The sequence below is a fragment of the Podarcis filfolensis genome (genome assembly GCF_964270895.1).
Source record: "Podarcis filfolensis genome assembly, chromosome: 14".
NCBI lineage: Eukaryota > Metazoa > Chordata > Lepidosauria > Squamata > Lacertidae > Podarcis > Podarcis filfolensis.
In genome coordinates this window covers 35545326-35565827 of record NC_139616.1, presented here as the reverse complement: position 1 = coordinate 35565827, position 20502 = coordinate 35545326, and positions in this window count along the sequence as shown.

The window sequence follows — 20502 nt, the reverse complement described above, 5'->3', positions numbered from 1 at the left end:
CATTATGCTGTGGCTGTATTTTAGTTTATGTAACCTGCCTAGGGACCTTAGTATGAAGGGTAGGTAGGAAAATACCAGAAATGAACAAACAAAGGAACAGATCTCATGTACCAAATGGATTTAAATCTGACGGGAGGGGGCAAAGTAACCAGCAATTTAAAATGATGTACCAATTAAGGAAAAATCCATATAAAACTATGCTGTGTTATTATTGTATGCCTGTAAATTATCATGTTCCTTTCTGGTAAATGTTGAAGATATTCAGCTAATTGTGCTGGATTTTTGCACATCTATTGGTGGTGCAGCATAATAAAAGAATATTAGAAAAATATTAAAGAAATGGCTGAGAATGTTTTAGCACATGCACCACAGTTTAACGTTAAATGATCTGAGAAGTTGTGTAAGAGGAAAAGCACAGAACATTGACAAGTAATTTATTAGCTTGTGCAGAATGGTATTTTCAAAGTACTGGAAAGGTTGAAAAGATGGTACTGAAGGACTCGTGCAGGGAAATATGGAATATAATAATGATGTGAAATTGACCACTGCAATGATTAAGCATCAAGGGAGCTAATACCAAGGCTATAATGCAGGGCTGGGGAACTTTTTCCAGCCAGAGGGCCATATTCCCTTCTGGGCAACCTTCTGAGGGCCACAAGCTAGTGGTGGGCAGGGTCAGAGACAAAAGTGGATGCAGCAGCAAAGGTTACCTTTGTTCATTTGGGTGGAATCCACTCACATATAAAAAAGAAACGCTGTGAAAAATATATTGAATTTACCATAGCTCACCATCACCACCTAGTGTCACATTTGTATATTGCACTTTTATTTGCAGCTGTACAGCTGAGTCCATGGTTCGTTTCTGCAAACATCCCCCCCGCCGCCCTCCATCTGAGGAAACAAGATGCATGATCGGAGTTCGAGGTGGACACATTCCCTTCAAGCTATTTTGTTTGGCTCTCAAGACTCTCCCCTAGGCCATACACACCCCTTTTCTCCCTGCTGTGCACCCTCCTTGCATTTGAGCAAAGCACAATTCAACAGTTTGAATGTAATAGCAAACCATTGTTTCCTAAAACCCAGAAAGTTACTTATCAAGAGAAGAGCAGGAGGGGAATGAGAAATAAGCACAGGGGTTGTTCAAGTAAAACCAAACCTTTGTGTAGTGATCTGTAGGTGGATTTCAGTGTTAGTGCTAAGGAAATCATTCTGTCAGCTCAAGGATTTCTGTCTGCCTGACAGAATGATTTCCCCCTTCTCAATTTGAGGCTCTCCCAAGTCTGCCTGAGTGTATTTGGGGGAGATATGAGGGATGCGAAGGGGGGAAAGGAAGCCCCATTGTGCTTGTGGGGGTCCTTGCGCTGGCTTCCATGAATGGAATGGGGTAGCTGAATCTGTCCCAGGCTTTTTGTTGTTGTTTTCTGCAGCAACTGGCTTGCGGGCTTATATCAGTTGGCCACTGTGAGAATGGGATGCTGGACTATTTGGGCATTTGACCTGATCCAACAGGGATCTTCCTATGTTCTTAAAATGCATACTGAGCCTGGCTCTAGACTGGCACTTACTGCCTCTTATGCTACAACATTATAAATGGAAGGATTCATATTGCAAATAAATCTCAATAATGCGACCATTCCCAGTTAGAAAATAATCAGCCCTCTGTATTTGTGTTTGGATTGGTTCACTTTCATTTACCTCCTACTGTTTCCTGGCATGAAGACATATTAATATTTTGACTGGGAAAGGAGGTAGAATTTCCCATGAAGATATTTTCCCATGGATATTCTTTTGAAAGAAAGAAAGAAAGAAAGAAAGAAAGAAAGAAAGAAAGAGTGGTTTAAGGCTGGAGGCAGACAAAAGCCTTCACCAAAATGTGATGGTAGCTTGAAAGAGGGACTCACTTCCATGTTAAGTGTATATAAGTTTGCAGCCTTGATCTAACACAGACGGGATTCAGTTACATTAGTAGTAATTAGTAATTATTAATACAGCGATTTCAATGCGCTATAAACATGCAACACCAGATGGCACCAGAGAGCAGGGAATTTTAAAACACGGGTTTCCCTAGAAATTTCTTTCTTTTGTTATAACAATCTAATTTCAGATTTATTTATAGCGTTCCCCACCCCCTGTGTCTAGATCCACCCCAGGTCAGTGTCAAGAGTTAGCAGAATCTGGCAGTATACTGGTTAAAGTGTCAGATTAGGACCTGGGAGACCAGGGTTCAAATCCCCACTTGGGGCAATGACTGCCTCCCAGCCTAACCGAATGGGGTTTTTGTGGAGATTAAATGAGGAAGGGGAAAGCCATGTACATTACCTTGAGCTCCTTGGAGGGGAAAAAAGGGGGAATATAAATGTGATAGAAGATAGATAGATGATAGATAGATAGATAGATAGATAGATATAGATAGATAGATAGATGATAGATAGATGATAGATAAAATAGTGTTTGTGGCCTCCCTCTTTAAGAGACATGCCTGGTATATCATAGAAACTCGGTTTCCTTCTCTGGGTGTGGCTGGAACTGGTTAGAACCTTAGTCTTGCCTGCACAAGCAAGTCCTAGCTGTTGTGCTGAGTGTTAATCTGCGGTTCACCAATAAATGCTGCTATGGAAGCACCTTGCACCTGCTCTTCTTCACTAAAACCTGCTTGTTTACTCACCCATCTCTTCCTCTTACCCAGACAACATGGGGGAGGGGAGCTGCCACGGCCTGCTTGCTTCTTGGCTGTCTCTGCCTCACAAACCATTAGAAAAAAGAAGGTAAGGGACCCCTGACCGTTGTCCAGGCGCGAACGACTCTGGGGTTGTGGCCGAGGGAGCCGATGTTTGTCCGTAGACAGTTTTTCTGGGTCATGTGGCCAGCATGACTAAGCCACTTCTGGTGAAATCAGAGCAGTGCATGGAAACACCATTTACCTTCCCGCCGGAGCAGTACCTATTTATCTATTTGCAGTTGCTTTTGAACTGCTAGGTTGGCAGGAGCTGGGACCGAACAACGGGAGCTCACCCCGTCAGAGCATGAAACCCTTAATCTCAGGGTCATGGGCTCAAGCCCCAAGTTAGGCAAAACGATTCCTGCATTGCAGGTGGGGTTGGCTTAGAATACCCTTGTGGCCCCTTATGATTCTATAACTTGAATTGCTGCATCGGCCTACAGGTGGAGGCGAGCAAAAGTTTGACTCAACGGGGGGTGGTTTCAATTAAGCAGAAAAAAGGCTCCTTTCACCTAAGGGCCTCCACTCTGAAAACTAATTTATTTATGTAAATCAGCACCCAAGGCACTCTGCTGACAATCCACAAAGGGTAATGCAGCAGAAACACTAATGCCAAACATCAGTGGATGTCCTCTACACCAATAGATCACATTGTCTTCCAGAGAATCTTGTGGGTACTTGAGACTTTCATTGTGTGTGTGTGCGCGCGCACGTACATTTGCAATAACCATTATGAAATGCAGAGCATCAAGAGTATCAAACTCTTTTAAAATCTAAATTAACTCTCTACTGGTGAATTGTTAATTATCTACTAAGAGTTTCAATATTATTTTTTTGTGTGTAACGTGTAATTACATTAATCACTCACCATTTACCGTACATAACAATCCCACATCTCTGCCTCTGCTCAAGTGCTCCTTAACAGGGGGGAGGAACCTGTGGCTGTCCAGTGGTTGTCTACAACTTCCATAATTTCACCCCACTCATCATGCTTGCTAGGGCTATTGGGAGTTGTAATCTGACTGTGTCTGGAGGGCCACAGGTTCGCTATCCCTGCTTTGAAATATATTCTTCCAGCTGTGACAGCAGTGAGGAGAAGGAGGGCAGGAAGAGGAGGGTCTATTCCACTTTGGTTTAACCGCTTTAAAGAGGTTTTGGTTTAATTTAATAAAAATCAAATAGTAAAAACAAACAAACAGGGTTTGATTTAAAAGAGGCACTTTCATTTTTAAGGGAAACTGTATTTTAGTCATCATATTTATCTTATTTATTTATTTGCAAGCATTTACCAACATTAATAAATATCTATATCTGTATTTCATGGTGGTGAACAGGACCTGATCAACAATAAAACTACATTCATAAAGCAACTGCAAAACACATCACAAATCAGTAGATCAAATTAATACATCAAACATAGCTGGATTGTTCCTCAGGGAACGACTGGGTGAGCAGATGAGTTTTAAGCAGGTGCCTAAATGCCAGTACTGTTATTTCCCTTCTTGATGTTCATTGGGAGCACATTGCAAAAGGCAGGTGCTGCAACACCTAGTCTTAGTGGATATAAACTGAATCACAGGAGCATTACTAAAAGTGCCTGTGATTCATTGAGTAACATGTTATTATCTTGTCTATGGCAGGACACAAGTTGCAGTTCATTTTCCCAGCTTCTGACCAGACCACAGAGACAGAGGCCATTACTTGAGAGTAAGGAAGATAACTTCATTAAAGCAGAGAACATATGCAGACTCAGCAACAGGTAATGTGTCACAGCAGCTGCTAAGCTAAGGCTAGATGACAAGAAAGGAAAGGCTATTTGGCTGGAAACAGTAGTCCAAGTTGAAGGAGTCCAGGATCAGGGCAAGGATTTCAGAAATGGAATAGAGCTGTCCCAATGGGTTGGCACACTCACTTGCCAGGCTTTTAAATATGGAGGCAAGGTGTGCCCACTCACGAGACTCATGGGTGATCAGGCTTTGCCCTCCCTTTCTGACTCCTCCACCATAGTCAGTGGGCTGACACCCTGCACAGAGCCCATTGCTGCTGTGTCCCTCTTCCAGGGAAGGAGGGAGGGATATGGGGGTCCTGCTTCCCCAGCTGGTGCAGCCATATTCTGGGAGGGAAAACTACCTGCCTCCCCCACCTCCTGTTCCCCAGTCTCCCTCCCTCCCCATGTTGCCTCCCCTCTTGTTGTCATCCCCCTCCCCCCAATCTATCTCAATCTACCACTGTACTCTGGAACCCAGAAATGCCTCGGAACTTGGGACATTTATATATTCCAGTACAAAGTGTTCAGATGAAACTGTTTACGTGTGCTTGTGTGTGTTTTAAATATCAAGTGCCTCCTTCACGGTATGTCTGAGAAAGTGCGGCTTGGCTTTCCTGCCTTCCGCATAATTGATGTGACAAAGCTCTGGTATGGAAACAAGGTTGTGGCTTTTCATATGTTGTGTCTTTTTCGGCTACTTTCGATTGGACGTACATGGTTTTTAACTTGTGAGCATTTAAGCCAAATGCTACCCGCCAGTCATGCATGGTTGATAAAACTCTATTTTTGCTGCCTCCGTGAGACTGAAAAAGCTGTGAAGACTGTGGCAGACCACCACTCATATCTTCCAACATATCACTGATGAATACAGGTGGTTGTTTGCATCGCCCCTATTCACATAACATGGCTCACTGTAGGACTCTTTTTACTGAAAAATCAAGGAGACATGGTAGTCCTGCCTGTTGCTCTCTTGGACTTTTCAGACACCCTTCTCCTCATCCAGTAAGTAGCACTCCATGTTTGTCTTATGGCCGGTAGGAAGCCAAAATGGATTAAAGGCATGAGGAGCTATGCCTAGGAGTAGATGCTGGCACCTCAACTCCGTGATCTTTGATAGATGCCTTCAAAGGTCAACACTTTAGAGCAGGGACGAGGAGCCATTTTCCTATGAAGGAAAAGTCGATGAGGCGGCTGCAACAACTAGTGGGTGGAGCCAGAGCCCAAAGTGGGTGGAATTGCAGCATTACAGGATTGTATAGCTGTGCCACCCCATCTTCAGGCTGCATGCCTTCTATGGGTCACAGATTCTTTGCCCTTGCTTTAGAGAGAGTAATGATGATTGTTTTATGTCTGTCTTACCACTCTTCTTTTTGGTGAGATCTTGGGCTCAGAAGGCACTTAAAACCATACACCTGCTCATAAAATGGCCCCAGTAACCCAATCTCTTGAGATTTTCCCGTACAGAGTATATTAGATAGGGCACTCTGTGTTCATACAGCGACTGGGATGAACATCTCGTAGCAGTGATGCTTGAAGCAATGTAATGGGCTGATTAGTGGCTGTTTAGCAACCAGTAGGGAATAATTAGCAGAGCCACAGTCATCACCTCCTTCCTAATGCATGGACCCACCATCCTCCTCACTTTTGGCAGATGGGCAGTAACAACTGAACGATCTTCTCCTTCCAAAGAGAAGAGGAGGCTAGGATGAGTCACCATGTGTAATGTGTGTCCTCCTGGTGCCACTAAGAAGTTTGCTGTATGTCTCAGGGACTGCACACAAAAGCAAGAAGAGATTGTGAAGGCAGTGAGGCATTTAGGCACTGGAAGAGAACACAGATTTTGCACACATGTATATGTGTGATTTATAAATCATGACTATAATTAAAGAGAAATACAACAAGTCTTACCATAACGGAAAGACTTTGAAGAGGTCACCTGGGTAGGCTTGCTCAGGGTGCTGTCCAGGTGCTGATAACTGTGGATGGGCAACTTGAAGGCCTCTCCTCTCCTGCTCTCTATTCATAGAGTACTTTATCTTTAAACTAGGCTTGGACCAGACAGCCTCCCAATTAGAGGATTGTCATCTATTAAATGGGGCATATGATTACCCTAGAGAGGAGCTAGAGAAAAGGTGGCTCCCACCTCATGCACTTAAAGCACTGGTGGTGTGTTCGTAAGTCAACCCCATTGCACACACCTGCCTAGGAGCTGGGACATAGTTAGCAGTCTCCAGGGTTTCAGGCAAGGGATATTCTCGCAGCCCTACCTGGAATTGAACTTGGGACCTTCTACATGCCAAACAGATGTTCTGCCACTGAGCTACCACCCTTCCCCAGAATAGTTACTCAGGAGCAGCATGTTCCCCCTCCCTTGTGTTTTCCCCCCAAAAGATGATAAATGGAAAATGTTTAATCTGAGGCTGTGTAATTAAAGCAATTACTGTGTTCTTTGCACGTGTGCATTAATTGCTCATCTCCCGGAGGCTAATGGAGTGTGTAGCAGGGCCATGATGAACTGGAGATGGCTGGTTAATGGCTGGGGACTAGGCAATTTCCTAAGCTGGGCTTTGGCCAATCACTTCTAACACTTCCTTTCGAACAAGAGCTGCTATATCAGTCGCAATTTCAGAGGAACTCCTGTGGCTGAAATCCATTAAACTGCCATTCATGGTTTTTTGCAAAGCCTAAGTCCTGAGCAAGCAAGGATGGGAAGGTTTTGGGTCGGAGAGTTAAGCTTGCTGGTTTTAAATAGGGTGTGTGTTCTAGGATTGCCAGGTCTTGGGGTCAGGACATAGTGACCTAAATGGCGCAGTGATCCTTTCCAAAGCATCTCTGTGGGAGCATAATCTTCTTACTAAGGTTGCTTAGGCATATCTGCATATTCTCATGGCATTTCTTCATAACTTGCATCAGGGTCGCCCTCCAGATTCCGTGGACTAGAGTTCCTATCACTCCTGGCCACTGGCCATGCTGGCTGGGGCTGATAGGCATTGTAGTCCAAAACATGTGGAAGGCACCATGCTGACTACCTGAGACTTACATCCTTAAGGACTTACTTTCTCTTGCAGCTTTAAGGAATAACTGTGATGTGTTATGATTGCACGACAGAGACTAACTTTCAGTGCGGAAACAGGGCAGCATCTCTCAAACAGCTCAAGATGCTCCTGTACTTCAACAGCTAGATCCTAGGTTTACTCGATAGTAGGTACGGAGGACCAGACCAGACATGTGTCTGTGCTTATTACAGACATGTGCTTGTTCACCTCTAAAGCAGGTGAGGGTTTACTTTTTATATCAATAACAGCAAGTTTTCCCCAGAGTTCTATAGTAGCCAGGGAAGTGCATCTTAGCTTGTAGAATGAAAACATCATTTATTCATGCTGTTATTAAACTTATTTGTCTCTACTTTCTGGATTGCTTATGGCAGGGTTGAGGAACTGGATCTGACTGGCAGGCAAGATCCTGACATCCACTAGCCTCTGCAGGCCACTTTGACAGCTGGGCAGGGTTACTCACCTGTCATTAGTAATGGTGGGGGTGGCAGGGGTAATCTGTACCAAAAGTGCATATGCTAGAGTAAAGTGTGCATAAAAAAGCATATAACAGTGAAAATAACATTCAAAAAAGTGTTGTATTAGGGGAAATTGCATTGCAAAAATAGGTATATCAGGCTAAGATACAAGCAGAAAACTGATTTCTATGAGGATCTGTAAAAAAGAAAAGACATTGCAAATTGCTGCAAAAGTGTGGAGAAGTGAATTAAAGATGGGGAGGGGGGAACCAAGTGGAGGGAACCAAAATGGACAGATCCACCCCTGCCTATTTATCGCCAGATGTCACCACGATGTGAGAATGGCAGAGTGGTTCCCTTTGCCTGTGTGGTTTGAAATCAAACCGTATGTGCAGAGGAACAGGGCCTTACAGGTAGGGATATTGCCTGCCTTAACTTCTTGTGGGAGGGAGTTCCACAGAGTTGGGCCTAGAAGATGAAGACACGACTCCTCATTGACATCGAGACATGCTTCTGGCCCATAGTGAACTACTAATACTGCGCCTTCCTCTTTGCCCTGATGATCTCAGAGATTGACTTGGGGTGTACAGGGTAAGGTATTCCTTAAGGTATCCCGGGCCCAAGTTTTTCAGGGCTTTGTACGCTAGTGCAAGAACCTGGAACTGATCCAGTAGCAGACGTGAGATGTAGGGCAGGTAACTTGTGGAAAGCAGCCTTGCAGGCAAAAGGTGAATCACTGCTCGCCTGGATCACTGCAGGTGAGATGTTCCACGCTGCCAGCTTATAGCCTGATCACAAACATGGGCCATTTTAACTCCTTACACTTTGTTCAACTTGAGATACATTTAATACAGGCTTTAACAGAACATGCTGTGTTCCTTGCTTTATTTTGTGACAATAGTATGAATGACTTGGGGGTGTGGGCACTGAATGTTGAAATCTATCCCTGTATAAAGTGCCCTTGTGAAAAGAAGGGGAAGATTCCCTCCTGGTTCCCTCCTGCTGCCATCTGCTATGACTCACAGAGGAGAATTGATGGTGGCAATTACAAACAGCATGCCAGCAGCATGGAGCGCAAGAGAAACAGGCATTTAGAGATGTTCCAATAAAGCCCAGAAACCCTTTCAATCCAGTCAGCAGGGCACTTATTTATTTAGATCAGGGTCCTAACTTGTGGTTACGGAGGTTTTGTGTGGCTAAGAGTTAGAGATATGAACAGGAAAGTCCTGGGTACAGATCTCATTTCTGCCCCGCATAAGAATATACTTACAGCCCACATTACAGCTCCAAGCAGCTTACAAAAGATTCTTAGGAAAGGATTGCATTCAAGCCTAGTATCAGAACCAGTCAGGGTGTAATAGTTCTTTCAAACCTATGGCTCCTTTGAGCAGAATAACCAGATTATGGTTTTGGAAGAATAGGCTGCTGAATCACCCCGTCACGTCCACCATCCTGTTCTCACAGTGGCCAACCAGATGTCTCTTGGGAAGCCCACAAGAAGGGCTTGAGCACAACAGGAGTCTTCCTATTTTGATTCCCAGCAAGTGGTATTCAGAGGCAGTGCCTCTAATAATGATAACCCAAGACAAAGATGCTAGGCATGTAGGAACATGCAAAGCTCCATTTCCTGGAGATGTTGAGGATTGAATCTGGGATCTTCTGCATACAAAGCAGATGCTTTACCATTGTGTGACAGGTTTCCATGAACTCCCCTGGAACCCCTTCAGTACTGGGGCCAGCAACAGTGTCCTCCTTTTCCTCTGAAAACTCATCCAGATCTGGACTGGTTCTCCAGTGAGGTGGTGGGATAGGACAGTGTGGTATGGATGATCTTGGGGAGTGATGTCATGGAGGCATCTCTCTCTCACCACATGTGTTTTACTTCCTCCATGCCTGGCTGCTGCATGATTAGCTGGAGTTGGCCATGTTTTCTTATACAGTGGTGAAACAGCTGTCAGAATCTCTCCATTCTGCGTTGTTTGCTGTGCTCTCACTTCCCACTCATCTCTTCTGCTGGGAAGATCCTAGCTATGTTTTGTTGACTGTAGTAGGCTGGTGTAAGCTCAAGGCTGGATTTAGTGGAAGGCAACCCAGTGATGGATTGGGCTGTCAGATTTGAATTGGACTATGGGTGGAGGGGTCACCTTTCATGGATGATTGACCCAACTACTCATAGAACAACTGAAATAAACGGCACACACAGTCCATCTTATTTGCAAAGCTGGCAGCAGTGACTTGAAGGGGCAGCACAGTGCTAAAGCTTCACTGTTGTGATCAGTGCAAATTGCGAGACCCTCTGAAGTTGTCTCCTGACCTCATTACGGCATCTAGTGATTGATTAATTGGGGTTGGGAAAGGTCAGGATTTGGCCCACTGGTTCGATCCAGTTACTCACCTCTCTCTTAATGCTTTGAGGACTGTATTAAATGTGATGTCATGGGAACAGATCTGCCTAGTTTAACCCTGATTTGGGGAGCCTCAAACCCTGTGATAGCCACTTCATGTTCTGTTACATCCATTGACTTCCAGGCTTGCAGTTCTTAATCCTGCAGCCCCTTCATATGAAAACAGGCATTCCAAATATTGCCATGGTGCTCATTAATAAAAGACTTTCAAATCTTATACGCAGGAGGAAATAACAACTGTAAGAATATGCGGAAGGTTTTGAAATGTTTACACATACAGTTGTCATTCTAATTCCACTTCCACCCGAAACATTATATTCCTCAATTACCCTGAAAGGCAAACAAACCTACACACTGTGTTCAATTGCCAGGTATTTTTTTAATCAATGGATTATTAATCATCTGAAATTATTGTTCAGTTCATAATTGAGCTTTGAGTTTCTGGAAGCCAGTTTTTGCCATACATAAAGAACCGGGGGGGGGGGACTATATTTAGCAATTAGGGACAGGCCGTAGCTCAGTAGTAGAGCATTTGCTTTTCATATCTAAGGTTCCGAGGCTCCCTTGTATCCTTGGCAAGGAGCTGTATTACCACCCCCACCCCGTCCTTGGCGCCCTTGTCAGAGGAGCCTGTGGACCTCACCTGGCTGCACAGACCAGCAAAGAGGAGCAGCCCAAGAAGCATACAGGTGCACAGGTGGGCTCCTAGCCATTTTGAGCCAGAATGGAGGGGCACAATAAATGTGCCAGTGGTCATGGAATCTAGCAGCTTCCTGTAAACCTATGGTCTGCTTCAGCTAACATTTGGAGGGCTACACTAGATAGGCAAATGTGTGGTTGTCTTTTCATACACACCCACACGCTCATCCACTCACTATGTAAAGACCAACCATGAGAACCAGTGATTCGGTTTGGGGCTACAATGGGGGGAGGGAGGGAGTGCAATCCTTCTCCCCCCCCCCATCCATTTTCTAGACCAAAATTGCTTCTATTTGCCCTGGTGGAAAGCTGCCACGGGCACAAATAGTTGCTGGAAGTGGGACCTGCAACTAAGTGTTGTAGTTGTCATGTTCCAGCCTGAAGCTGGATTGCACAGAATAGGGCCGTGGTGAGGTGGGTCAGGAGTTGTAGGACCACAGATAGCTCTGAGTGACCAACTTGCTCCAACAGAATTGAGCAGGACTTTGAAGCCCCTGCCTCTGGACTACTTCTTCCGGGATCCACCCCCTTGTGGAGAACTTCAGGTTCTTAAAGGACCAACCCCCTGGCCTGAAGATGGACACTTCTCACCTGTTTCATAGCTTCCAACTTGGTGTGTGCCTTGCAGTGCTGGGTTGGTGAGGTAGTGTGGGAGGCACTGGGTTCCTCAATGGATGGTGCTCTACATGCCCTGATGGCACAGCAGGTTCTTCTGGGAGCTTCCTGTCCATCAGGCTTGGCTGCGGTGGTCTCCTGCTTTCTAGCAGTTGGTTTAGAGCCTCAAATGTAGCCCCACTCCTTAGTTGGTGCCATTGCTGCCTCCAACACTGTACCCGGATTGCTGCTGGATTCAGAGGGGACATGACAGCAGTGCTGAATAATCCTATTCAGGGTTCCTGCCAGGCATGCCTCCTTCCAGGGTTCTTCATGCTATTCCTTCCCACCACTTGGTTTTCTCTTCCACACTGCCTATTCCCACAGTTACTGGGGGTGCCCTTTTGGCAACATAAGATAGGCACTTGCAGAATGAGTTAACTATTACTATTACTATTATTATGTATTATTGTTTTTTCCATATAAATAAATAGATCATCACATTTGGCTCAGAGCCTTTTTTGTTCCATGTGTCATTTCTTAGTGGCAAAACCCAAACTGCCACCCACTTCCCTTTTGATTGTGAAAATAAACTTGTTTACATTATTCATAAATTTCTTGGGTTCTGGTGTGATGTTTTTGTTTTTAATTTTGGTGTGTGTTGAGATTTTGAATTATTAAAAGTGCTTGAGGGATTTTACCTTGGATAAAAATATCAGGCTGGGCAGAGAACCCTTTGGCTCTTTACAGTAACACATGACGCCTGTCTGCCCGATAAAGGACTGCTGTCTGCCCATATTGTGTAATTATTTCTCCCAATTAGAGAAACTGGTTGGTTGGCTGGTTCTATTCCAAGCATTTCCTGTTCACATAAATGTTCTTTCTCCCAACTCTAACATATGTTGATTAATTACTTACTAGAAAGTATTTAATATAGCTGGAGTTTCAAGGGAATTGGACTATATCTGGGTGAGATTTACTGTTTCCTGCTTTCTTCGTTGTATGCTATCATCACCGATCCTCCGAATAAATAAGGCTATGTTGACACCCGAATGCATGATCCTTCCACCTTTAAGAAAATGGAGAATGTGGGTCATGCAAAAAGAAATTTGGCTACATCCTTATACCCTCCAGCATCCTGGGACACAAGGCCAGCCTACCAAATTTCAGGCTAAGATCAGCCCATAAATGAGGGGGCTTTGGAGCAAACCAGTAAAAAGCCAGAGCAGCTAGGTAGAGATGGGTGAATGTGGCCATTTTGGTTTCTCATTTTTCCAATCTTAAGTTCAGTTTTCCACATTTCTATATCAGTTTGCATTTTGTTTCATTTTTTATATTCCTTGTGAACATTTATTGGCATTTTTGTGTGAATTTCTTCTACTGTACACATTTTATATGCAATTTCCCTAACATATACATTTTTGCAAAGCAATTTCCCATAGTATCATTTTTTGTTTATTATTTCACTAATATATGCATTCGGACACACACTTTCCCTTTGTATGTTGATTTGTGTACCCACTACTTGGCTGAAGAACTGCATTGCAAAATTAGGAGAAGTGTGACTTTTGAAGGATGACTCTGTTTTGGTTCAGATATTGCTTTGTAAAATGCAAATTTAGTAAGTTTGCCTTTAAATGAAAACTGAACCAAAGTTCTCCCCAGTCCCTTGCAGAGAGTGAGAAGAGTTGATGGTGTGTTTGGGTGGTGCTTTTACTCAAGGGAAGCTGAGTAATGTACCCTGCCATGGAGTTGGTAGAACTGATGGCCTAGTAGTGTCTGTGCCTCGCCTGAATTGGGGAGTGTGCATGTCTCTTTGAAAGTGCAAATAACCTTCCTGCCCTAGAGAGAAGTTAGCATCCTGGTTTGTTTCAGGCTGTTTAGTCACTGTATTCCCTTCTGAGCAACCTTGCAGGGGGCATCTGCCAGTGGTGGGCAGGGCTTGAGGCAAAAGTGTCGTTGAGCAACTAATGTAAAATTGACCTTTGTACAATAGGCTGCTTTCTGCACACCCTTGTGCTCTGATCTGCCCAGGCAAGAAAGAAGCAGGATCAGAGTTGAAGGGCATGTACCAGCCAGGCAAAAACACTCAAGGATATGAAGCAGGGAGGCTCTTGAGGGGGTGTTGTCTGCGGGGAGGGTGTGGCCTAGGGAGAGTTATGAGGGCTATAGAGAGAGGTCTGGGGAGGGCTTTATAAAGTCTGAGGAAGCATAAGTGTAGGGAGATTTGGAAAGGAAATGGGGGCTGTGCAGTGGAGAATGTGCAAGCACAGGGTTTGTTTATTCCCTGACATTTCCACTCTACTTTTAGGACTCCCCCCCCCCACTTGTCATTCTACAGTCCCAGGTCCCTACCTGCTTCAGAGTGCTTGTTCAACATGTTGGAGCAACACCAATAAAAGTTCCCTCTTTCATAACTTGAGTCTTTCCCTCACATTGTTACTCATACTGACTAACAGATGCACTTTAAGTTCTGCTAAAAGCAAAATTTATCTTTTTTTAGTATCGTCAGGATGAGCAAAGATTTGCACAATGAGAACTCCCCACCCCCACTCTGTTAAAAAAATGACAGCAGCTTTACAGTCGTTTTGCATTGTTTTTCCCCCCACCAGACTGTGGAGCAGGAGGAAAGTTATGCAATAGAATATGAATCTGATGCCACCTGGTGGCAGTTTGATTGGTGGCTTTGTTGTCCTGTTTTTCTGGTTATATAAGGGCTTTGGTTAAATTCATGATGCTTTATCCTTGCAATGCTGTTGGGGTAGCAATATTCAACCCCATTTTCAATACTATTTGTGCCTGTCAAATTTTAAAGATGGACATGCTGCTTCATTTCCAATCAGGCTGAAATCTTGTCACTTTTCATATCACAAATCTTCTGGGTTGTTGTTTTTGGCCCCACTTTCATTGTGCTATAGCCCCTCTGGACAGCCTTGGGAGGCACCACAAGATAACTAATAAAGCACAATATATCCCCTGTAATGAACTATTCGTGTGTCAAGAACATGTTGCAAAATATATCCGGGAAAAGCACAATTCTGGAGGATCCCTTAAGGCAATTTATTTGGGCAAGAACTCCCTGGAAATAGGGATTGGTTGTTAAACTACTCTGGAAATTAGCTCTGGGAAGGGAATAGGAGTCTCCTAGCAACTCTTAGCCATAGCTGTCAACTTACAGATTTGAAAATAAGGGACCAGCAGCCTTGAAAATAAGGGACCAGCAGCCAAAATAAGGGACCTGCAGCCTCACCTGTTCCAGGCACTCCAGTCTTCCTGTCCTCCTGCAGTCTGGTCAAACTCATGCTGGTAGCTTCGAGAACACTGTCCAACCAACTTTGTAACCAGAGGTTCAACTGAATAGAATCTGAATCACATGCACCACAAGGCCTATGCAGCCTCAACTTAAGATGGCTCCCCGGCCTGGCTTTGCACTGCAAAGTTTGCAGCAGCACGTGCAACAAAATGGCGTCCAGCATTCAAAAACCCCTTCAGCTTGCATTAACTAGCCACACACAAGGCATGCAACCTCCACCCCCCAGTCATTCTTAGACTTCTTATTGGGTGAGCAACACAGCCAAGCAACACAGTTGGAGCCTCCCTCCTCCCTGGCCGGCAGTGAGGGAGGGAGAGGAGCTGCTTCCTTTGAAATTTAAGGGACATTTAAGGGACATCTATCAATAAGGGACAGCAGCAGGACATGGCGCTGGAATAAGGGACTGTTCCTTCAAATAAGGGACACTTGACAGCTATGCTCTTAGCACTCTCAACAAACTACAGTTCCCAGGATTCTTTGAGGGAAGCCATCATTACTGCTTTAGATATATAGTGAAAATTGGGCCTAAGTAAATCGGGAATCATTTTGATTTATAACATATTCATTCAAATTACTTGTAGTTAATATATTTTTATCCTACCCATCTCCCAAAGATTAAGAAGTGGCGTGATTCCCCTACATTGTGTTATTTTCACATGCGACAAACCCTGTGTGGCTATTTCACATGAGAAGAACACCTAGTGGTTGAGTGGATATTTGAACCAAAATTACCAACAAGTCCCACAGTCATCTCACCAGTTGAAGTCCTCTAAATTTTATCATCACAGCAGCCTTCTCACTGAGGAAACTAGGTCTCCTCACTTATCAGCTAAACCAAAACCAAATGGTTGGAATATTTTAGAAGGGGCATTGGTGAGGAAGGGGTGTGTGTGTGTTTAGGTGACCAGACTAATGAACATGGCTAAGTTAGGTCCATTGATTTACTCTGAGTAAAACCTAGTTGAATGCATTTGAAATGGCCAAAACAAATATGGCATCCATGACTGGATCTTTGCACTTAAAAAAAATATATTAAAATGCAGGTTCCTGAATTGCCCCTGTAGGACTAGTAGCAGCTTCATATAGGGAGAGGGGACAATTTTAACCAGGGAAAGAGTTAAAACACTGATTTCATTCATCATCTCTCTTTTTGCCTTGAACTGAATTGCCATGTTCAAATATATAAAAGGATGTCACATAGAGGAGGGAGAAAGCATGTTTTCTGCTGCTCCAGAGAAGCGGACACGGAGCAATGGATCCAAACTACAAGAAAGAAGATTCCACCTAAACATTAGGAAGAACTTCCTGACAGTAAGAGCTGTTCGACAGTGGAATTTGCTGCCAAGGAGTGTGGTGGAGCCTCCTTCTTTGGAGGTCTTTAAGCAGAGGCTTGACAACCATATGTCAGGAGTGCTCTGATGGTGTTTCCTGCTTGGCTGGGGGTTGGACTCAATGGCCCTTGTGGTCTCTTCCAACTCTATGATTCTATGAATTGCTACAAAAGATTTAGGCCTTTTTATCTGTGAGGCACTAGAACATCATTCAAACTCTGTAAAAACAATTTCCATCTAGGCCATCTGAAGGAGGTTGTACTCCTGTCAAAGTTAAATTGTCCACCCCCACATCGGGCCATAGCTTTCGTACTGTCAGACCACTGAATCATGGCAGTGCAACAGTGGCAGATAACAGGACCTTGGCATTCTCTAAAATGAAGGGTGTTATTGGAAGTGGGAGCCTGTAATTTGGAAAGGGGACTGACTGGAGAGCTTCTCTCTCTTTCACAGCACAGGCCATAGGGACAGGGAAGAGCCAAGATTGACAGCAAAATTCATGTTGCCATTTCACCCCCCTCACTTAGGACTAATTTCACCACACACACACATATATATATGTCACTTGGTTACTCAGCACTTGGTGACTCACAGATGAATGTGTGCACTAACATAAACCTATTTTTCACTGAGGTGGCAAACCTGTGTCAGTATTGTACCACCTGATGCAGACAGCTCATAGGACTGAACATTCACTCTTGGGGGTAGGGCTGTAGTGCAGTGACAGTACATCTGCTTTGTATGCAGAAGGTTTCAGGTTCAATCCTTGGCATCTTCTGGTATGGCTGGGAGAGAACCAGTGCTTTTTTTTCAGGGGGTACTCAAGGGTACACAGTATTGGCACCTTTTGTTGCTGTTGTTAAAAAGTGTGGCATTTCGTGTAACAATTTCATGGTGAGGAAAAAAGCACTGGAGAGAACCCTGTCTGAAACCTGGAGAGTTGCTGCCAGACAGTGTAGACATTACTGAGCTAGATGAACCAAGGGTCTGCAGACCATCTCAGACCCTCCAAGTGTCCCTATTTTCCAGGGATGTCCCTGATTTAGAGAAGCAGTCCTGGTTTCTGATTTGATCTCAGAATGTACCCTTTTTCCTTAGGTTGTCCCTATTTTCATTGGAGAAATGTTGCAGGGTATGGTGTTATTCCACACCCGAGCCATCTGAAGGCAGCTCTGTATAGGAAAGTTTTTTCAGTGTTTAATTTTTATTATGTTGGAAGCTGCCCAGAGCGGCTAGGGCAACCCAGTAAGATGTGTCAAGTATAAATAGTAAAATTATCATTATGGAATGGGACATCCCTATTTTCATTGCAGAAATTTTGGGTGGTGTGCTGTCTGCCAGTTTCCTGTGTTCCGGAGGGCAGGGGGTTCCCCCCACAAACTTAGGCCATAATTACACCATACATTTAAAGCACTATGATACCACTTTAAAGTCATGACTTCCCCCAAAGACTCCTGGGAGCTGTAGTTTGTAAAGGATGCTGAGAATTGTTAGGAGATCCGAAAGCTACGATTTTCAGTGTTCCCTTGAGGCATCTGATCAAGGCCTGTATTTTAAAATGAGCTTAAAGATTTGCAAATGTTTCATGCCAGGCAGAAAACCAGCTGGCTAAGGACTTTGGCAGTTGTTTATCCTCCTGGACAAGGGCCCCCCTGATTTATAGCAGTAGCAGGAGACAGGTTTCTCAAGGTTGTAAAAGGGAAATACAGGCTGGGAGCAAAGGTTACACTGACCCTACATATTACAGAATACAATCAAGCTGCAAAAACACTAATTAAGAGTTGGTAAATAGTAAGATCTCTGTTTAGATAGAACTTAATACCACGAGCCATCTGTTTTAGCCATTTGTTTTGGAATGCAGGGGCAGCAGGGGCAAAAGGTGATCTGGTAATTAAGGTGCCTTGTCGAGGCAAATGTAAGATATATGGCTACTTGTCTGCCATTTATGGATAGAAGGAAATATAGCTCTTTGTCTCCCATAAAAGGTAATAGGAAATGGGTGTATCTTTTATGATTGGTTCTAGCAAACAGCCAATAGGAATTTCAACCAGGCTGATTGGACAGAGGCAGACAAAGGAGGAGCAAGGGGGCTGGGTTGAGGAAATATAAGTGCTGGCCATCAGGGCTGGAAGGCAGGCAGAGCTTAGGTAACCATATACCACTGTGCCTATCATTTATTTGTCTGACAAATAAATTATTATTTTAATTTCTCTATTGCTGCATTAAATATTTCATTCCAGCTAAGTGTTAACCACAAGCAGGGTGCTACACCCTGGGAAGAGGGATTGATCATTAAATCGCTCCCCGCAGCAGCCTCCTTTTAAGGACAGGCGAGAGAGTTGGGATTTGCTGCTGATATCATCTATCTAGTGTGGCCTACATGACATGAGGAACATTCTGTTCAAGGAAGTGAGCGGAACATAAACTGTAGCAGAAAATTTACAGTAAAGGGATGTTAATGCCATTTTAATTGTTGCCAAGTTTCACTGTGTAAACTGTTTGGAGATTTATTTTTATTTTTTATTTGCTGAAGATATAAATATTATAAACAACCAGAAACCATTCAGAAATGTGACCCACATAAACACTCACACAGAGGCCTCATTTACACCATACATCTAAAGAACTTTAAACCATAATGGCTTCCCCCAAAGAATCCTGGGAGCTGTAGTTTGCTAAGGGGGGCAGGGCTTTGTTAAAGGTAAAGGGACCCCTGACCATTAGGTCCAGTCATGGCCAACTCTGGGGCTGCGACGCTCATCTCGCTTTATTGGCCAGTGGGGCCGGCGTACAGCATCTGGGTCATGTGGCCAGCATGACTAAGCCGCTTCTGGCAAACCAGAGCAGCGCACAGAAATGCCGTTTACCTTGCCGCCAGAGTGGTACCTATTTATCTACTTGCACTTTGACGTGCTTTCGAACTGCTAGGTTGGCAGGAGCAGGGACCGAGCAACGGGAGCTCACCCTGTCACAGGGATTCGAACCGCCGACCTTCTGATCGGCAAGCCCTAGGCTCTGTGGTTTAACCCACAGCGCCACCCACGTCCCGCAGAGCTTTGTTAGGAGACTCCTATTCCCCTATCAGAGCTACCATTCCCAGAATTCCCTGGGAGGAGGTACTGGGTGCCTTAAATGTATGATTTGAATGTGGCCAAAGTCTGATTTGATGCAGTCCGCTGTACCACCCCATTTTACTTTCCACAGCGATAGCCGTGCTAGGCTGCTGTAGCAAAAAAAAAAAAACACACGCGAAAGAACCCAGCCCACACATCTCTGAGGCTGTGCCGCAATTTGTTCACCTTTCCTGCAGGACTCCTTGTTTTTACACACCTGTTATTCAACTAACATCCTTCAGTCACACTATCCTTCTCAATGAGAGATTAAAAGGCTGCAACGTTTGCTGTCATTAATTTGTCAGTAGCAAGCTAGGGCGGAGGTTTATTACTCCAGATGTACAGTGTTGTGCAGTCCTACTCAGAAATTTCACTTATTACTATCATTATTACATATTTATTTCGGAAGGTGTATATATTGCCTGACTTACAAAAAAGGATGAAACAACAAAATCATCAGTAAAAAGTTATAAACTATTTAAAGCATTCAGATAATTAAAATCAACATAAACAATGCATTAAAACCTGTGTCAACATTCTACATGCCTGGATAGGCTTGCTTAAAGACATATGTTTTTATTAGGCTTCAAAAGAGAGAGAGAAAGAGAAGCGAAGGCTCCTTGATGTCAAGATGCAGGCAGTTCCAAACTATATCACTTGGCACCTCTGCCAATTCTGCAGCTGGAAGAAATCAAGTGGACACATCTGAGGTAAAGCAATCTCACAAGTGAACTGATCCCAAGCTGTTAAGGGCTTTACATACTTATTTATCAGTGGGTTGATGTCTTTTTCTACGTTTATATAGAACTGCACACTTACTAAATATCACGTGAGGCGGCAAAAACTATGGATTATATCCAACGCTAGATCCATTAAAATTAGTAGACATGTCTTACTCAGGTCCACTGATTTTAATGTATATATCCGACCTAGGCTACAACGCATTTATTCGAGTCTGCGACGATGGCGTAGGACTGCTTACGTAGCGCCCGCGGCCGATGCGGCATTTCGAAGCGGCGCTCCCTCTATTTGCGCCTGCGCCCCAACGC